Below are 17,263 nucleotides of genomic sequence, written 5' to 3'. Positions count from 1 at the left end.
CCTGAATTTAATTGTTTCCTAGGTGCTCGTTTTCAATTATTTATTGGCATTTGATTCTTACCATAATACTTCCCTGATGAATCATTTCCCTTCTTTTGTCTTGTGTTATGTACATTTACAAGTGGCATTTTCTCATCAGTGGTCACTTTGTCACCTTTCTTCTAGTTCTCTGTCTGGACCATAGCTATGAATCAGGTATACTGCGCATGAAAGTAATATGATTGGCTTGAATCAAACTGCAGTTAGATTTTAGGTCTGTTCCTGAGCCTATCGGATACCTTCCTCAGGTGCAATTTTTGCTCTTGTTATGTACTCTTCTATATGATAGGGATCCAGATAATCTAGGCTGCATATCTCAGGCTCTGTGTCAGTGCACATCCAATTCTGTTCACTCAAAATAAAAAACACGAGAAGGAAGAACTCTTCCAATCTCGTGGCATCTTTGACCAGGCTGGGGACCCTCTATGGCCCCAACTCCATCCTAATAGGTCTGTCATGTTCTAGTTTCTGTCTAGTGGCCCTGGCCCTGGGTTTAGGGAACACTTTCTTTTTCTCTCTTTGTCTATTCCCCAACTTATACTTCTAATACAACTTAGAATCGTTTGCTTTTCTGATTAAAACCTCACTGTTATACCTCACTACTACTTCTCATGCTCTTTTCTTTTCCCTCTTTCCCCTACTCCTGCTCCTTATCTTTCTACTCTTCCTTCTCTCCCTGCAGATAAGGAACTGCTCAACTTGAATGACAAGACTCTAAAGCTGTTTCAGATTTTTCAGTGCACTGAAGTGCAAAGCTTTCTTCTGTCTTATCCCAATCTTTGAGATTACATTTCCCTGTTAGAAGAGATTTTTAATCGGGTTGTAAATATGGCTTATGACCACTTAAAAATAAGGTACAAAAGTCTAATTACAAAGTACTTAATTAGAATCATTTGATAATTGTGTAAATGGAATAAGAAAGATGGGGAAGTCTATATGCTACTTTATTCGGGAGAATCTCGTGTCACTTAGGAGCAGAAACCAATGTGACGTTAGGCTTTAGGTGAGAAGAGTTGTTGGGACTAGAGATTTGGTTTCAAAGGAAATAAGAATTCCTTTGTCTAGAGAAAATAATACACTGCTGTGAGTAGGCTTTCCTGGGGGGATTCTAAATAGAGTCTGGGTGTCCTGCAATGCACACTCCTGATTTCCAGTATGAGATTTTTCGAGATCTATAAGCTATGCTTATTGGTAGATAAGACTCCTTGGAAGACTCTAATCTTTATCCGTTAACAGAAATATTTTCATTCTGGTAATTAGGATCTTAGGTAATTAAGGATCTTATTTCCTGGTCCTTCATTCCCAATGAACTCTTCCTCAGCACCACTACCACACTATCTTTACATGAGTGCACACGCATGCACACCCCCACACACAAACACATATATACACCCAAGAAGACACACACTGATAATTTGTATTCATCTAGGCAGATAGAAAAATTTTCCTTTTCCTGGATAAGGAACTAGTGACAAAGGACCTTCTCTCCTGGATTTCTAAGTTTTCTTGATAATCTGAGTCACTGAGTAAAAGGGGAAAGAGCTAGATTGTTACCAGATCGATCAAAGGGACTTTGTGTAGGTAGTGCATCTTTAAAAGAGAGATTATCAGGTGTGTTCTGGATTTCAATTTTGACTCCTCTGTGGATTTAAACTAATCATTACATCCTTTGAGCTTTGGCTTTCTTATTTTAAAGAGAATGATAGTACTCAATTTATAAAAATCTTTTGAGGATAAATAATATAAATCTGTTAAAATATGTTATCTGGCAAGTTGTAAACACTCTAAATATTTGTTGATGTCAAATAAAAATTTTAATATAGTTTTTATCATTATATATACAACTCCCAGTATATGTCCTGATTTGAATAATGTTAACCTCATTATTATATATCTTGTACATCTACACTGCTCTACTAAGATTCTTTGTGTGTGTGTGCAAAATATTCAGTGCAGTGCCACAAACAAAATCAATGGACTATAGCACTTTTCGTTTGTTTTTTGGTCTTCTTTTTAGGGCCATACCAGCAACATATGGAAATTCCCAGGATAGGGGTCGAATTGGAGCTAGAGCTGCTTGCCTATGCCACAGCCACAGCAATATAGGATCCAAGCCATGTCTGTCACCCACACCGCAGCTCACAGTAACATTGGATTCTTTAACCCAGTGAGCAAGGCCAGGGATCTGATCTACACACTCATGGGTACTAGTCAGCTTCTTAACCTACTGAGTCACAATGGGAACTCTCAACTTTCTTAACCTGCTGAGTCATGATGGGAACTCCCAACTTTCAAGTCATTTCTTTTTATTATTAGAAATATATTTTAAAGATAACTAATATCATTAAGCCATTTTAAGAACCATGTCTTTGCATTTCTCTCTCCCTTTAAGTATACACTTGAATACCTAATAATTTTATTTAAAAATTTTTTTCTGTAAAAATGTATTTTATATTGTCTTCCAGTTTTATTGAGGTATAATTGATATATAGCCCTGTTTAAGCTTAAGGTGTAGAGCATAATGGTTTGACTTAATATGCATTATGAAATGATAACCACAATAAGTTTAGTGAACATCCATCATATCATATAGATACAAAAATAAAAGAAAAAGAAAAAATAAACATTTTTTTCAGAGTAAGGAGAGCTTGGAAATTAAATGTCTCAAAAGGAGAGTCAAAAAAGTAGAGAAAAATGACCAGCCAACCTCATTGCAGGTTTTTAGCAGCTTACATACCTGGACTGGTCTCTCTAGTTAGAACCATGGAAGAGGCTGAAGTTTGTGGAGATTGTGTAGATGCCAGTGGATGATTGTTGGCTCTTCATGCCCACTATTTCTGTGAATTCACAATAAAGTGCTGGTGGCAGGCAACTGTTTCCTCGTTGGGCAAGTGGTCAGGAAGGAGAACCTGAGAGGAACAAATACATACTGAAAACTGCTTGTGCCTCTATTCAGAACCTAATGGCTGCTGCTTCATTTATGCCTTCAAAATTTCATGCAGCTTCATTTTTGGCCAACTCCAACCTATATGTATACAAGGAGGAGGTTTTAGGGGAACATATTCCCTAGCAAAGCCAAGTCTAAAATAGAGCAGTCAAGCTTAGTACCTTAACAAAGAAAGGATAAATAGTCTACTCTCAATAAAAAGATATCAAAATATTATTTAGTAATAAATTTAACAAGAAAGGCAAAAGACCTGCATGTAAGGATAGTTTAAAATCTCAGGATATTGAATAAGATTTGGTTTTGCCTTAGAGAATTTAATATTATAAAAATATAAATACTTTCAAATTTAACACATTTTAGAGTTATGATCTCAATGGTTTTCTGTTTAATGAAATAGTTTTTAAGTTTATACATAAGAATGAATCTTGAAGGGTGCCCAACAGAGGAATAGTGGGAAGTGAATTGCCTTAGAGATTCAGAATCTGTTAAAAAACACAAAGCTTCTGCTCATAAATTTTTATGGTATGGCCATAAGAAGAGACAAAATGGAAAACATGGAAGGTTGAGAGAATCCAAAAGTAGATCCTAATATATATGATCATTTTACATGTGACAAAAAATTTCAATATAGAATAAATAATGGATTATTTAATTAATGCCTTATTCAGTAAATTAAGGCAAAGGATTATATAATAAAACACAACTACCTGTTGACCAAGAAAAACTTTAAAATAGGTCTCTTTCTTACTGCATATAAAAATAATCTCTGGCTAGTTTAGATATTTAAGTGTAAAATATAAAATAAAAATCTTTGGCAGGGTATAATTCTCTAGAAAGTTGTGCATTTCTTCTAGGTTGTCAAATTGGTTGGCATATAATTGTTTATAGTATTCTCGTGTGTTTTTTTTGTATTCCTGTAGTATCCATTGTGATTTTTCCTTTTTCATTTCTTATTTTGTTTATTTGAGGTTTTTTCTCTCCTCTTCTTAGTGAGTCTAGCCAGAGGTTTGTCAACTTTGTTTACCTTTTCAAAGAACCAGCTCTTGGTTTGAGTGATTTTTCTTATTGTTTTTTGAATCTCTATTTTATTGATTTCCTCTTTGATCTTTATGATTTCCTTCCTTCTGCTGACTTTAGGTTTTTCTTGTTTTTCTAATTCATTTAAGTGGTGGGTTAAGTTGTCGATTTGAGATTTTTCTTCTTTTTTGAGAAAGGCCTGTATTGCTATGAACTTCCCTCTGAGCACTGCTTTTGTGGCATCCCATAGATTTTGAGTGGTTGTGTCTTCATTATCATTTGTCTCCAGGTACTTTTTAATTTCCTTCTTGATTTCATCATTGACCCATGGGTTTTTCAGTAGCATGTTGTTTAGTCTCCATGTAGTAGGTTTTTTCTCATTTCTTTTCCTGTGGCTGATTTCTAAGAGTTTCATGCCATTGTGGTCAGAGAATATACTTGAAATAATTTCTGTACTCTTAAATTTGTTGAGGTTAGCTTTGTGCCCCAATATGTGATCAATTCTTGAGAATGTTCCATGAATCAAGAAGATATAGATCAAATGAACAGACCGATCACTAGAAATGAAATTGAATATGTCATAAAAACACTCCCTACTAATAAAAGTCAAGGACCAGATGGCTTCACAGGCAAATTCTGCCAAACATTCAAAGAGGAAATTATACCCATCCTCCTTAAACTTTTTCAAAAGGTTGAAGAAGAAGTAACACTCCCAGAGACATTCTGTAATGCCACCATCACCCTAATTCCCAAATCAGACAAAGATACCACCAAAAAAGAAAACTATAGGCCAATATCATTGATGAATATAGACACAAAAATTCTCAACAAAATTTTAGCCAACCGAATCCAATAACATATCAAAAAGTTCATACACCATGACCAGTTGGGATGCATCCCAGGTGCACAAGGATGGTTCAACATTCACAAATCAATCAACATCATACACAACATTAACAAAAGAAAAGTCAAAAACCACATGATCATCTCAATAGATGCAGAAAAAAGCATTTGAAAAAGTCCAATACCCCTTCATGATAAAAACTCTTACCAGAGTGGGTATAGAGGGAACATTCCTTAGCATAATTAAAGCCATTATGACAAACCCACAGCAAATATAATAGTCAATGGAGAAAAGCTGAAAGCCTTCCCACTAAAATCTGGAACAAGACAGGGATGCCCACTCTCACCGCTATTATTCGACATGGTACTGGAAGTCCTAGCCACAGCAATCAGAGAAAGGAATCCAAATAGGAAGAGAAGAGGTAAAACTGTCACTGTATGCAGATGACATGATACTGTATGTAGAAAACCCTAAGGAATCAACCCCAAAAATACTTGAACTGATGAACAAATTCAGCAAAGTAGCAGGATATAAGATTAACATTCAGAAATAAGTCGAATTTCTGTATACTAACAATGAAATATTAGAAAAGGAACACAGAAATACAATACCTTTTAAAATTGCACCCCCAAAAATCAAATACCTTGGAATACACTTGACCAAGGAAGTAAAGGACATATATACTGAGAACTATAAAACATTATTCAAGGAAATTAAAGAAGATGTAAAGAAATGGAAAGATATTCCATGCTCCTGGATTGAAAAAATTAAGTGTAAAAACGGCCATACTACACAAAGCAATCTGCAGATTCAGTGCAATCCCTATCAAATTACCCATGACATTTTACAAAAAACTAGAACAAACAATCCAAACATTTATGTAGAACCACAAAAGACCCAGAATTCCAAAGCAATTCCGAGGAACAAAAATGAAGCAGGATGCATCTCTCTCCCAGACTTCCCAAAGCAATTCCGAGGAACAAAAATGAAGCAGGATGCATCTCTCTCCCAGACTTCAGGCAATATTACAAAGTCACAGTCATCAAGACAGTGTGGTACTGGTACCAAGATGGACATACTGAACAATGGAACAGAATAGAGAACCCAGAAATAAACCCAGACACCTATGGTCAATTAATCTTTGATGAAGGTGACAAGAACATAAAATGGGAAAAAGACAGTCTTTTCAGGAAGTTTTGCTGGGAAACCTGGACAACTGCATGCAAATCAATGAAACTAGAACACACCCTCACACCATGCAGGAAAGTAAACTCAAAATGGCTCAAAGACTTAAATATCAGACAGGGCACCATCAAACTCCTGGAAGAGAACAAAGGCAAAACATTCTCTGACATCAACCTTACAAGTGTTTTCTCAGGTCAGTCTCCCAAAGCAACAGAAATAAGAGCAAAAATAAACCAATGGGACTTAATCAAACTGACAAGCTTTTGCACAGCAAAGGAAACCATAAAAAAAAACAACAACAAAAAGACAACTTACAGGATGGGAGACAATAGTTTCAAGTGATGCAGCTGACAAGGGCTTAATCTCTAGCATATACAAGCAACTTATACAACTCAACAGCAAAAAAGCCAACCACCCAATGGAGAAAATGGGCAAAAAGACATTTTTCCAAGGAAGATGTACAGGTGGCCAACAAGCACATGGAAAAATGCCCAACATCCCTGATTATTAGAGAAATGGAAATCAAAACTGCTAAGAGATACCACCTCACACTAGTCAGAATGGCCATCATTAACAAGTCCACAAAAAACAAATGCTGGAAGGGTAGTAGAGAAAAGGGAACCCTTGTGCACTGTTGGTGGGAATGTAAGCTGGTATAACCACTATGGAGAACAGTATGGAGGTACCTGAGAAAACTATGCATAGAACTACCATATGACCCAGCAGTCCCCACTCTTGGGCATATATCCGGACAAAACTTTCCTTGAAAATGACACATGCACCCGCATGTTCATTGCAGCTCTATTCACAATAGCCAAGACATGGAAACAACCCAAATGTCCATCAACAGATGATGGGATTAGGAACAAGTGGTATATATATACAATGGAATACTACTCAGCCATAAGAAAGAATGACATAATGCCATTTGCAGCAACATGGATGGAACTAGAGACTCTCATCCTGAGTGAAGTCAGTCAGAAAGAGAAAGACAAATTCCATATGATATCACTTATATCTGGAATGTAATATACGGCACAAATGAAGCTTTCCACAGACAAGAAACTCATGGAGTTGGAGAATAGACTTGTGGTTGTCAAGGGGGAGGGGGAGGGAGTGGGATGGTTGGGGAGCTTGGGCTTAGTAGATGCAGACTCTTGCCTTTGGAGTGGATTAGCAATGAGATCCTGCTCTGTAGCACTGGGGACTATGTCTAGTCACATATGATGGAGCATGATAATGTGAGAAAATAGAATGTGTACATGTATCTGTAACTGGGTCACCATGCTGTACAGTAGAAAAAAAATTTTATTGGGGCAATAATTAAAAAAAATAAAATAAATATCTTGTTAGAAAATTCTAGAAAAGAATGAGAACATTCTAAAGGCAATGGAAGGATTCTAATACTCAGAAGCTGTGTAATAAGTGGGAGAACTAATAAGTGTATATAAATTTAAAAAGTTCGTTATGGTGAAGATACCACAAATGAAGTCAGTAAATCAGCAATAAATTTGAAAAAACTTATAAATTAGAGGAAAAAGCTTATGTCTATACTCTACAAAGGACTCAAAATTGATAAGATGTAAATGATAGAAAAGTAGCAAAGGGTATGAAAAATATATTTATAGCCGTGAAAATATACATGTTTAAAAATACATGAAAACATGCCTGTACACATTAGTTAGGAAAATTTTAAAAATTTCACTTTTTACTCTTCAGACTGTCAAATATTAAACAACATAAAATCTGTTTCTGCTTGCGAGTGCGAAAAATGATCTACTTGTAAAATACTGAAAGAAATACAAAAGCATCACCTCAACATCAATAAAAAAATCATGTATGCTATGGCCCAGTTATTCTTTTCCTGATAATCTGTTATGTATAAGGAAAACTTTAAGTCCTTAAGGATTTTCTATAAAATTTATTACCTCAGCATTATCCAGGGTGAGGACAAAAATTTATCAGTAATAAAAAGCATAAATTTATTGTGCTTCCAGCCGCTAAAAATAATCAATGCGATCTATACTAGGTATTTTGAAAGATTTCTATGAAATTGCACTGAAAAAGTAAGTAAAATACTGTATATTATGCCATTCTGTAATACATTACTAATGCCTATATTTGGATATATGTGTATATGTGAATATGCACATGTTCACATGAGCATGGATCAAAAATATGAAAGGATATATTTAGGTTAACTTGAGACAGGAAGGAAGATGTGTGTGGAGTAGGGAACAAGGTGAGAAACAGAAAAGTAAAGCATATATTAAAAATTGATTAAAAGGGATGCGTGATATGCTCTTATTTATTCACTATGTAAAATCAGAGTTATGTGATCACACACACACACACACACACACACACACACACTCACACACACACAAAGGGGTTTTAAAGCTTTTGGCGCTGAATCATTGGCTGGTCCTGAATGGTGGATCTTTTCCAGATACTAATTTTGTTTTGCCTAACTTTTCTAGGACCAAGAGGTCACCATGCTGGAGACTCTTAAAAGTCAACATAGAAATGAACTCCAGGGAACTTACAGTTTGGGTGGATTTTCCATTGAATTACTTTAAAAGAGATGAATCATGTCCTGTTTCTTCTTGCGAAATACGTAGAATAAATGTGTGGGGTGTGCTGATAAACAGGGTTTAGGGCCTTGGAGACTGCAAAAATGACTGTGTCACTCACAGAAATAGGAAAAAAAAGGAGACGAAGATTCAGAGAAAAGGCCACATATTTAGTTTGAACAGACTGTACTTGCGATGCTTGTTCTCATACTTAAAGATTGGGCTTTAGAAGATACAGCTAAAGGAGTAACTGGAAGTTTGAGAAGGGACAAAAGGACCTTCTGTAGTGGGGACTCATGTTAATGTGATCACTGAGAAGATTTTGGGGATGAATGTCAGAATCTTTGGGAAATTACATCTTTAGAGATAGGAGAAAGTAAGGCTAGAGGGAATGATGAAGGTCAATGCAAAGAAATAGAATAAGCTGAAGAAAAATGCCAGTGGAAGCACAAAAATATTCATCTTGGGAGAAAGGTTGCTTAAACACACCTGTGCAATGGAACAAAAAGAATGCTCCAGACAGAGGAGACCTCTAGACTTGGCAGTTCAGGGACGCATCACTAACCTTGAGGGATGTGGGTGAATAAAGTTAGCAGCAACCATTTGAGTAGACAGTGTGGGCATTCACTCTTCATGAGAGGAGGACAGTTCAGGATGTTGAGGGCTTTCGGAATGGAGAAAATTTAAAGCCACTTCAAGATATGTTTGTGAGTCATTTGAAACATTATTGTTATTATTTTGATAAGACGGTAGTGGAGTTTAATCTATGCCACCAAATGTAAAACACCTGCTTTGAACTCAAGAGGTGTGAGGTAGTCATGTTTACTCTATTGGGCTCCTCTTGGAACCATTTAAGTCCTCTCTATCACACCAGCTGCAGCTGCTATGGCCTGTACTATGCTGGCTTTACCCAATTTCATGCAAGAGCACCCTGACAGCACCTAACGTCTCAAGTCGGCCCAGTGCTTGCCCTTGGCTGCCTGACCTCTTTCACAAATTGTGCTTCAGGAACCTGCTTGGCACTCAGAAGTGTAGATCTTGAAGTGTGTGTGTGTCTGTGTGTGTGTGTGTCTGTGTGTGGGCTCAGTCCTGTAACCAGTGAATAAAGGCCAATGGATAAATTCCTCTCTTTTTTTTTTCTTAGGCAGACATAGGTCCTAAATTATATTTCATATAATTTCTCATTTGATGCTTTCAATTATATACCAATTTTCTCATAATAGCAGTAGCCAACTCCATAATGTTTTCCTATAGTCTCCTTCCTCATTCCCTGCTTAAATTCCTTTATCCCTCATTCCTAACACCTCTGTCAAACTCCTCATTAAATTATTAAATGTAATCATTTGTTTCCAGCTCTTCTGGAGAAACTCAAGAGAGCTTCTGGTTAAAATATGTATATATATGACTGGGTCATTATCCTATATAGCAGAAATTGGTACAACACTGCAAATCAACTATACTTTAAAAAACAAACAAACAAACAAAACCCAAAACCTAAATAGAAGCTGTGTAGTCCCATAAAGGAACAGGAGATTGAATGGATGCTTTTCTTTCCTGTAGAAATTGTGCTTCTGTATCCCTTTATTTCCTTTTTAAAATGAGTTTAGATCTTCAGTTATTTTGAAAATGTCTCAGATATGTTGATTTTCTTTAAGTGAATAGCAAGTGTTCTGTGATGGATCTTCAACTAATTGCAGAATGTACAATGGAAAGTAAAAAGAATTCAGCTACTTTTGAATAAAATCCTTTTATAATTAAAAATCTGTTAAGAAGAACAGTCCTAATTTTCCTTTATGTGCCTTGAAAATTGGCCAGGAATTTGAAAGTCTTTCGTCTTTGCACACAGCTTCTGGATTTTAGCATTCCCTTAGCTCCTTAGTTAATTTTATGTCCTAAACCAGAAATTACTTCTTTAGCCTTTCTTTCCTTTTTTATGTCATCTAGTTTAGTAAGATTTTTGGAAATGGTTTATTCTAATTAGCTTTTGTTGTTTAATTGTATGATCTACTGTAACAATTATCCTCTCTGAAAGCAGCTTCTGAATAGAAAGAAAATTTCTTTTGAAACTGATCTGGGAGCTTTCGAGTTTTATGCCTATCTCTTTTGATATCAAGGTTGTCCAGATAATTATGTAGTGTTAATGGACATCAGAGACAAGACCAGGACTTCATCTTCCTTTCTCTACTGGATTTAATTAAGAGAGCTCATCCAATTACTACCTCTATTTGCTTAGAGGTTATCAGTTAGTGACAACAGTTTCTCCAAGGGCAGCATCCTAAACTCTTGTGGCTTCTTTATATTTTTGGCATGTCATTCTAGGCTAAATCAATTGGAAATTTCTTCAGATATAGGGAGAATCTTTAAAAGGAAAACAGCAAATTTACGCTAGCGTACACATTTGAATGTTATTTCTTGCAATTGAATTATACTTCTAATTTTGAACTTGAGAGATTGAACAGATTCTGGCAGAAATTAACTCTGTCCAAATAGGTCTGGTCTTAGTTGCTCACCCTGGCGCCATTAAAATGGACATCAGGACAATCAGAGTCATAACATATATGGAAGCCCCAGGATATTGATGTCAAATTTCCTGAGGCCAAATCCTGATTTTTTAACTTATTACCCGAGTCTGACAAAAGTTACTTAATTTCTCTGAACTTCTATATCCTCATCTATAAGCACAGGCAATAAATGCAACAACCTCATCATATTGCTAGAGTCATACAGTCATTTAGTAGTAACTGTTATTATTATTATTACCTGGTAATATAAACTATAGTCAATGAAAATAAATGCCTGGATGTCTGCGGGGTTTTTTAAAATGATGAATATTAATGGTCTTTTATATTTTTAGAAAGTAAGGAAGTGGGAAAGAGCCAAGGAAACTTGGGATTAAATTTAAAATTAGTGCCTTTAGGAGAAGCAACTCTGTATTGGTTAAGATCATGGTGTCTTAAAAGCCTGGATTCAAATCCCAGCTGTTCACTTATTAGATCTTAGTAACTCTTGAATGAGTTAACCTTGTTTCCTCATTCTGAAATGGGAGGTAATTATAGTGCTTTAGGTACTTTTCATATACTTGTCTGAAAGTTTAATCATTTGTTCTTAAAGCAGAGCCTGGCAGGGCCGGCTTCATGGTAGTGTGACCTGGGCAGCTGACCAAACCAGCATGGTCAGGACAAACCCGTACTTGGCTTGATGTTATGCTGTCTTAAAATTCTTAGTTTCCCATTATTCCTGATAATTTAAGCTTGCAAGAAAGCAGAAGAGATACACATAATATGCATGATTTCTCTATCCCTTTCTCCTGCATAAGCACATAACATTTGCAGTGCCCCACAACCAAGAATCCAGTGGGATGTTAGTGAGACTCAAAGCAAGTACAAGGGAAGAATATTACATCTATGACTAGCTAAGTGAGAATGCTGACAGCCCCAAGAGAGCCCAATTTTTGCTAAAATCTGTACTTTTTTCCAAGGCAGAAAGAAAACAATGACATTCTAAGAAACACAATGACCAAAACTCCTATTCTAGTCTTTCTTACTCATGTTACTTTCTTGTATTAGCCAACTACTTATGCTGAAAATAATGACATAAAAAGAAAAGGAAATAATTCCTAGTTCATTTTCCTGTCAGTCTGTTTTTATTCATTAATAACTAAAGGAAGAGAACTTTGGTAGAAGTAAAAACAGCTGAATTACTTTTGTGTAATGCTTTCTTTGTCCTAGCAAGAAAGAAATACATATGCACATGTGACCTGTGAGAGGTATGAATTGTGTAATGTTGATGATTGTATAGATAAGTGCTCTTATATTTTCGTTTAAAGCTAGCATTGTGCAAAATAAAATTGGACAATAAAATTCATGCTAAAACTTTCTAAAGTTAATATTTCTTTACTTAAAATGACATTCATTTACTTAAAATAAAAAACACCATTAAGTGAAGAGAGAGACCATGAAAGAAAAGATCTTTGTATTTTAATCCCTTTAACAGCATTTTTTTCCTTGATTTTTGAGCAAAGGATTTTGCATTTTAATTTTGCACAGGGTTCTACCAGTTATATAGCTGGGCCTATTGCCTGGCACATCAGAAATACTACATATTTATATCTATTTGTATTTTCATAACTATATACTTCATGAAAGTCAGTGGTAGTTCCAGATTTTTTGTACTGGAATTTTCCATGCTTAAAAGGAAAATCCAGAATTTCTATCCCTAGAATAAAATTATTCAAACAGGGAAAATGGCTTATTTAGCATCTGAACCTGTCCCTGTGAGCTTTACTCTCTTCATGAGGCAGATACACCCATTGTTCCTAGATGGAAGGTTTATCTTCTGTATCACAGACAGTCCTAAATAGTTAGACAGGGAAGGTCCGTAATACACAGTTTGTTTCTTTCACCATATTTTAGGCACTTTTCAGTGTTCCTTAAAAGAATTCTATAGCTTCCAAACACATTAGTTCATCTAACACCACAATCCTTTTGAATTAGGCAGTGAAGAAACTTTTAAAAATGTGTATGACTATCTAGTTATCAACCGTTCCTGGAGGGGCATCACCTGCTGAGCCCATCACAACTTGGGATCTGACCCCTCAGTCTCACAGATTCAGAAAACAGACAGTATCAGTTTCTCAGAGCTTTACTGGGCTTAGGCATGCTGACTCACATCAACTAAATCCACAGGAGAATAAAGTATAAAATATAGAATGCCAATGCTATAATTTATAGAGAGAAATATAACTTTCCAGCACACCAAAACATTCTCTCCCTATAGAAGAACATCCTGGGAAGCTAGATTATCAGGAGGTAGCATGTGAGCATGAAATCAGAACAAGGAGAGTTGGCTGGATAACTCATATGTTTAAGGGCACCAGGCTCCGATGGTCTGATAGATCTATCTCGACAATAAGAAGAGTTAGGCATGTTTGCATCATTTTATCTTCCTAGGACACTTTGTTCCCCAGCCAGTGCTAGAGGCATGCTGATAATTCATGCCTTTCTTTCTTTTCATACTCCTTGCTGACTGATTCATTTTCTGATGGACTCATTCTTTCTTGAGATATGTGATTTTTAACAATATAGTAACAGCCAAATTCTTTTCCCTTCTGCTTCTGGCATAGGGAATACTTTTCTTCCTTAAGGTGCTTTTCATATAAAAGGGATTTCATATGACTTGTGACAGTTTTAAGGTTTAGCTCTTAGCTTTTAGGGTGGTATTTTTTTCATTCCTGCCTTCAGGCAGTTCTGTCTTCATTTCACAGAACAGAAAAGAGGCTCAGGGAATGTTACTAACTTGGTATGAGGAAGGAATCCACATGTTTGCTTATCTTCAGAGGTCTTGTTTATCTGTTTGGATGCAAGTATAATGTTTTTCTTCCTACTATATTATTCTTTATTATGTATACCTTCTTGAAAGTTAAACAGTTTGTAATTTTAAGGCGGCATCCTATTGATTCCCCACCAAACTCTTTGACCTGGCCTGTAAAATATTACAGAATCTGCCTCTTAGCTCTATTTCTGACTTCATTTTCACTTTTACTCTCCCACTCATTCTTTAGCCACACTCAGATTTTCTCACCTCAGGGATTTTACATGAGCTTTTCCTTTTGCCTGGAACATTCTTCCCTCAGAACCTATGTTCCACTCCTTGACTTTGTTCAGAAGTGTGTTCAAATTCCATCCCCTATCTGAAATTATACCATTCTCATCCCCATCCTGGTACCACATTTTACTTCTCATGAGAGTTCACATTAAGTTATTACCTGTCATTTACATTTTACAAACTTTTTATTTTATTTTATGACTCTCCTACTGGAATACAAGCTTCAAATTTGCTTTCTTTGTTTTATTCACTGATATATCCTTAGTGTTTTGAACAATCTATACTGGGCTGGATCATTGTGGAATAAAAAAATGCACGTAGGGCACATAGCATCACTTCTGGTCTTTAGTAAGTGGATGGTAAATATTTCTTTGTGTCTAACATCCGTACACTCATTGGTTCATTTATTGAGCAAGTTTCTCTTGAGTGGTTACTCTGGATACAGAATTAATATTTATTAAATGTATGTTGAGTGAAGAAATAGATAAATGAGAATGAACGCTCCTGAGGAAAAGGTCACTTCCAGCTGAGTCAGGTATCAAGAGAGGCTTCATAGAGGAGGCAGTGTTTAAACTTGGTCTAGAGGGATTTATTTCTGTGCACATGGGGATAAAAGGCATTCAGTATATATTTTGCTCTATAGCACTCTCTATTCTGCACTTCTCACATCCTAGAAACATCCTATGAAGTAAGCTTCTTGAAGGCAGAGCCTATTTCTAAATAATTATCTTTGATTTATATAGTCTAGTATCTTGATGTATCTAGTGTGTGTGTGTGTGTGTTCAAGTTATAGATATTTGTATATGTGTATGTGTCTATTATTTCATTCATTATGTGTGTGTGTGTATGATATATATATATATATATATACACACCATTGAACAATGTGAGAGTCGGGGTGCTGACCCTTCATGAAAATCTGAGTGGCACTTATAGTCAACCCTCCCTGTACATGGTTCCTCTGTATCTGAGGATCTAGATCTGTGGACTCAACCAGGTGTGCACTGCGTAGTACTTTAGTACTTACTATTGAAAAAAAAATCTGTGTAATAAATGGATACATACAAAAAGTAAAGTTCCAAACCTTATACAAGATGAGATTTTGATAAATGTGACACTAAAGAGACTAGGTGAAGAGGTGAGATAGGAGTTAGGCTTATTTTATGATTATGGCTATGAGTTAGTATTAGGGTTGTCAATGAGATTAAAATCTTTTTTGTCAATTTAGAAATCCTTTTTCCTCTGTAGGGGATGGTTGGCATGACTAATAGGTGCATGGTTGACAATGAGTTTCAAATTAGCATAAAGGTTTATTATGGAAAGTTGATGTTACATTTACCTCACCATCATTTTTAAAAAAATAGAGTTAAAAAAAATCAGTGGTCAAAAAGTCTCAGAAAGTTTAAATAAAAAAAAAAAAAAAATATATATATATATATATATATATATATATATATATATGGAGTTCCCGTCGTGGCGCAGTGGTTACCGAATCCGACTAGGAACCATGAGGTTGCGAGTTCGGTCCCTGGCCTTGCGCAGTGGGTTAACGATCCGGCGTTGCCGTGAGCTGTGGTGTAGGTTGCAGACGCAGCTTGGATCCCGCGTTGCCGTGGCTCTGGCGTAGGCTGGTGGCTACAGCTCCGATTTGACCCCTAGCCTGGGAACCTCCATATGCCACGGGAGTGGCCCAAGAAATAGCAAAAAAGACAAAAAAAAAAAAAAAAAAGAAAGTTTAAATAGTTTCCCTAATGGTATGATTACACTTTATTTTTCTTATAGGTATTAGGTAAAGCTCTGAACCATTATATTATCTTAGGATGATTTTTTGAGGTAGTTGTTACCTTTAATATTCTTCATTTTAAAAAGAACATATGGCAATATTTGGTTTTATAACCATATTATAGCCAACATGAAATGCTTATTAATCATGCTTGATAAGTTGTAATTTTCCAAACCTAGTTGATTTAGGAAGCATGGTTTATTTCATTATTTACTCAACTCAGTCAGTGATATTGTGTAAGATAGAAAGTTGTAGCAGTAGAAGGATTAAATATCACAAAATTCTATTTGCATTACCTGCAAGTCAGTGATATTTATAAGAATATTATTAGACACGTGGAATTCTGTTGGGCTTTTAAAATATAATTCCCCCATGTTCTAATCTGAGGTACATTATATTCTACAGGGTGATTGTGTATGGTTCATTTGAGTTGTAGATATGATATTGAAAATGGGTGGCAGTCAATAAATTAAGGAAATTCCAGATAAACTTTGAACATCAGTAAAGGGGCCACCAAAGAAGACCAGCATCAGATTAGATGGTGACTTCAGAGCCTGAGAAGCAAAGAAAGGAAAAGCTAGGTGTTCTCCATGGTCTATTCTGGCTATTTTGGATGTCAATCTGTTTGAATATTCATATCTTTGCCTTTTGGATATTTTCTCTTAGTTTTTATACTTACAGATTAATTCAAGAAAATGAAAGTTACCATAAACCCATGTTATTTTAGATGCATTTTTATCTGTCATCCACTTATTCAACAAACATCTTTTATGCATTTATTCATACAAAGTTTTACAGATGTGGGTTGAGGGAGATGAAGTCATTATTCTTCAGTGAACTTTCTATTTAGTAGTTTTGAGTAATAACTCTTTCAATAGTTAATTCTATGTGTCAACTTGACTGGGCCATGGCTCCCAGGTATTTGACCAAAAACTTGTCTGGGTTTTCTTGTGAATGGGTTTTTAAGATGCGATAAACCCTTAAATCAGTAGAGTTTGAGTAAAACAGATTACTCTCCATAATGTGTGTGGGCCTCATCCAATCAGTTAAGGCCTTAATAGGAAGCAGTGGACCTTCATAGAATAAGAAATAATTCTGTTAGTAAGCTGCTTTTGGACTTGAGGTACAACACTGTTTTGGGTCTCCAGCCTGCTGGCCTATCCTGCAGATTTTGTGGACTAATTCCTTAAAAGAAAGATCTTTCTGTACACACACACACACACACACACACACACACACATCCTTTACTTCTGTTGTTTCTCTGTGGAGCC

Source organism: Sus scrofa, chromosome 3 (assembly GCF_000003025.6).
Source record: "Sus scrofa isolate TJ Tabasco breed Duroc chromosome 3, Sscrofa11.1, whole genome shotgun sequence".
NCBI lineage: Eukaryota > Metazoa > Chordata > Mammalia > Artiodactyla > Suidae > Sus > Sus scrofa.
Note: the sequence above shows the minus strand (reverse complement) of the source record.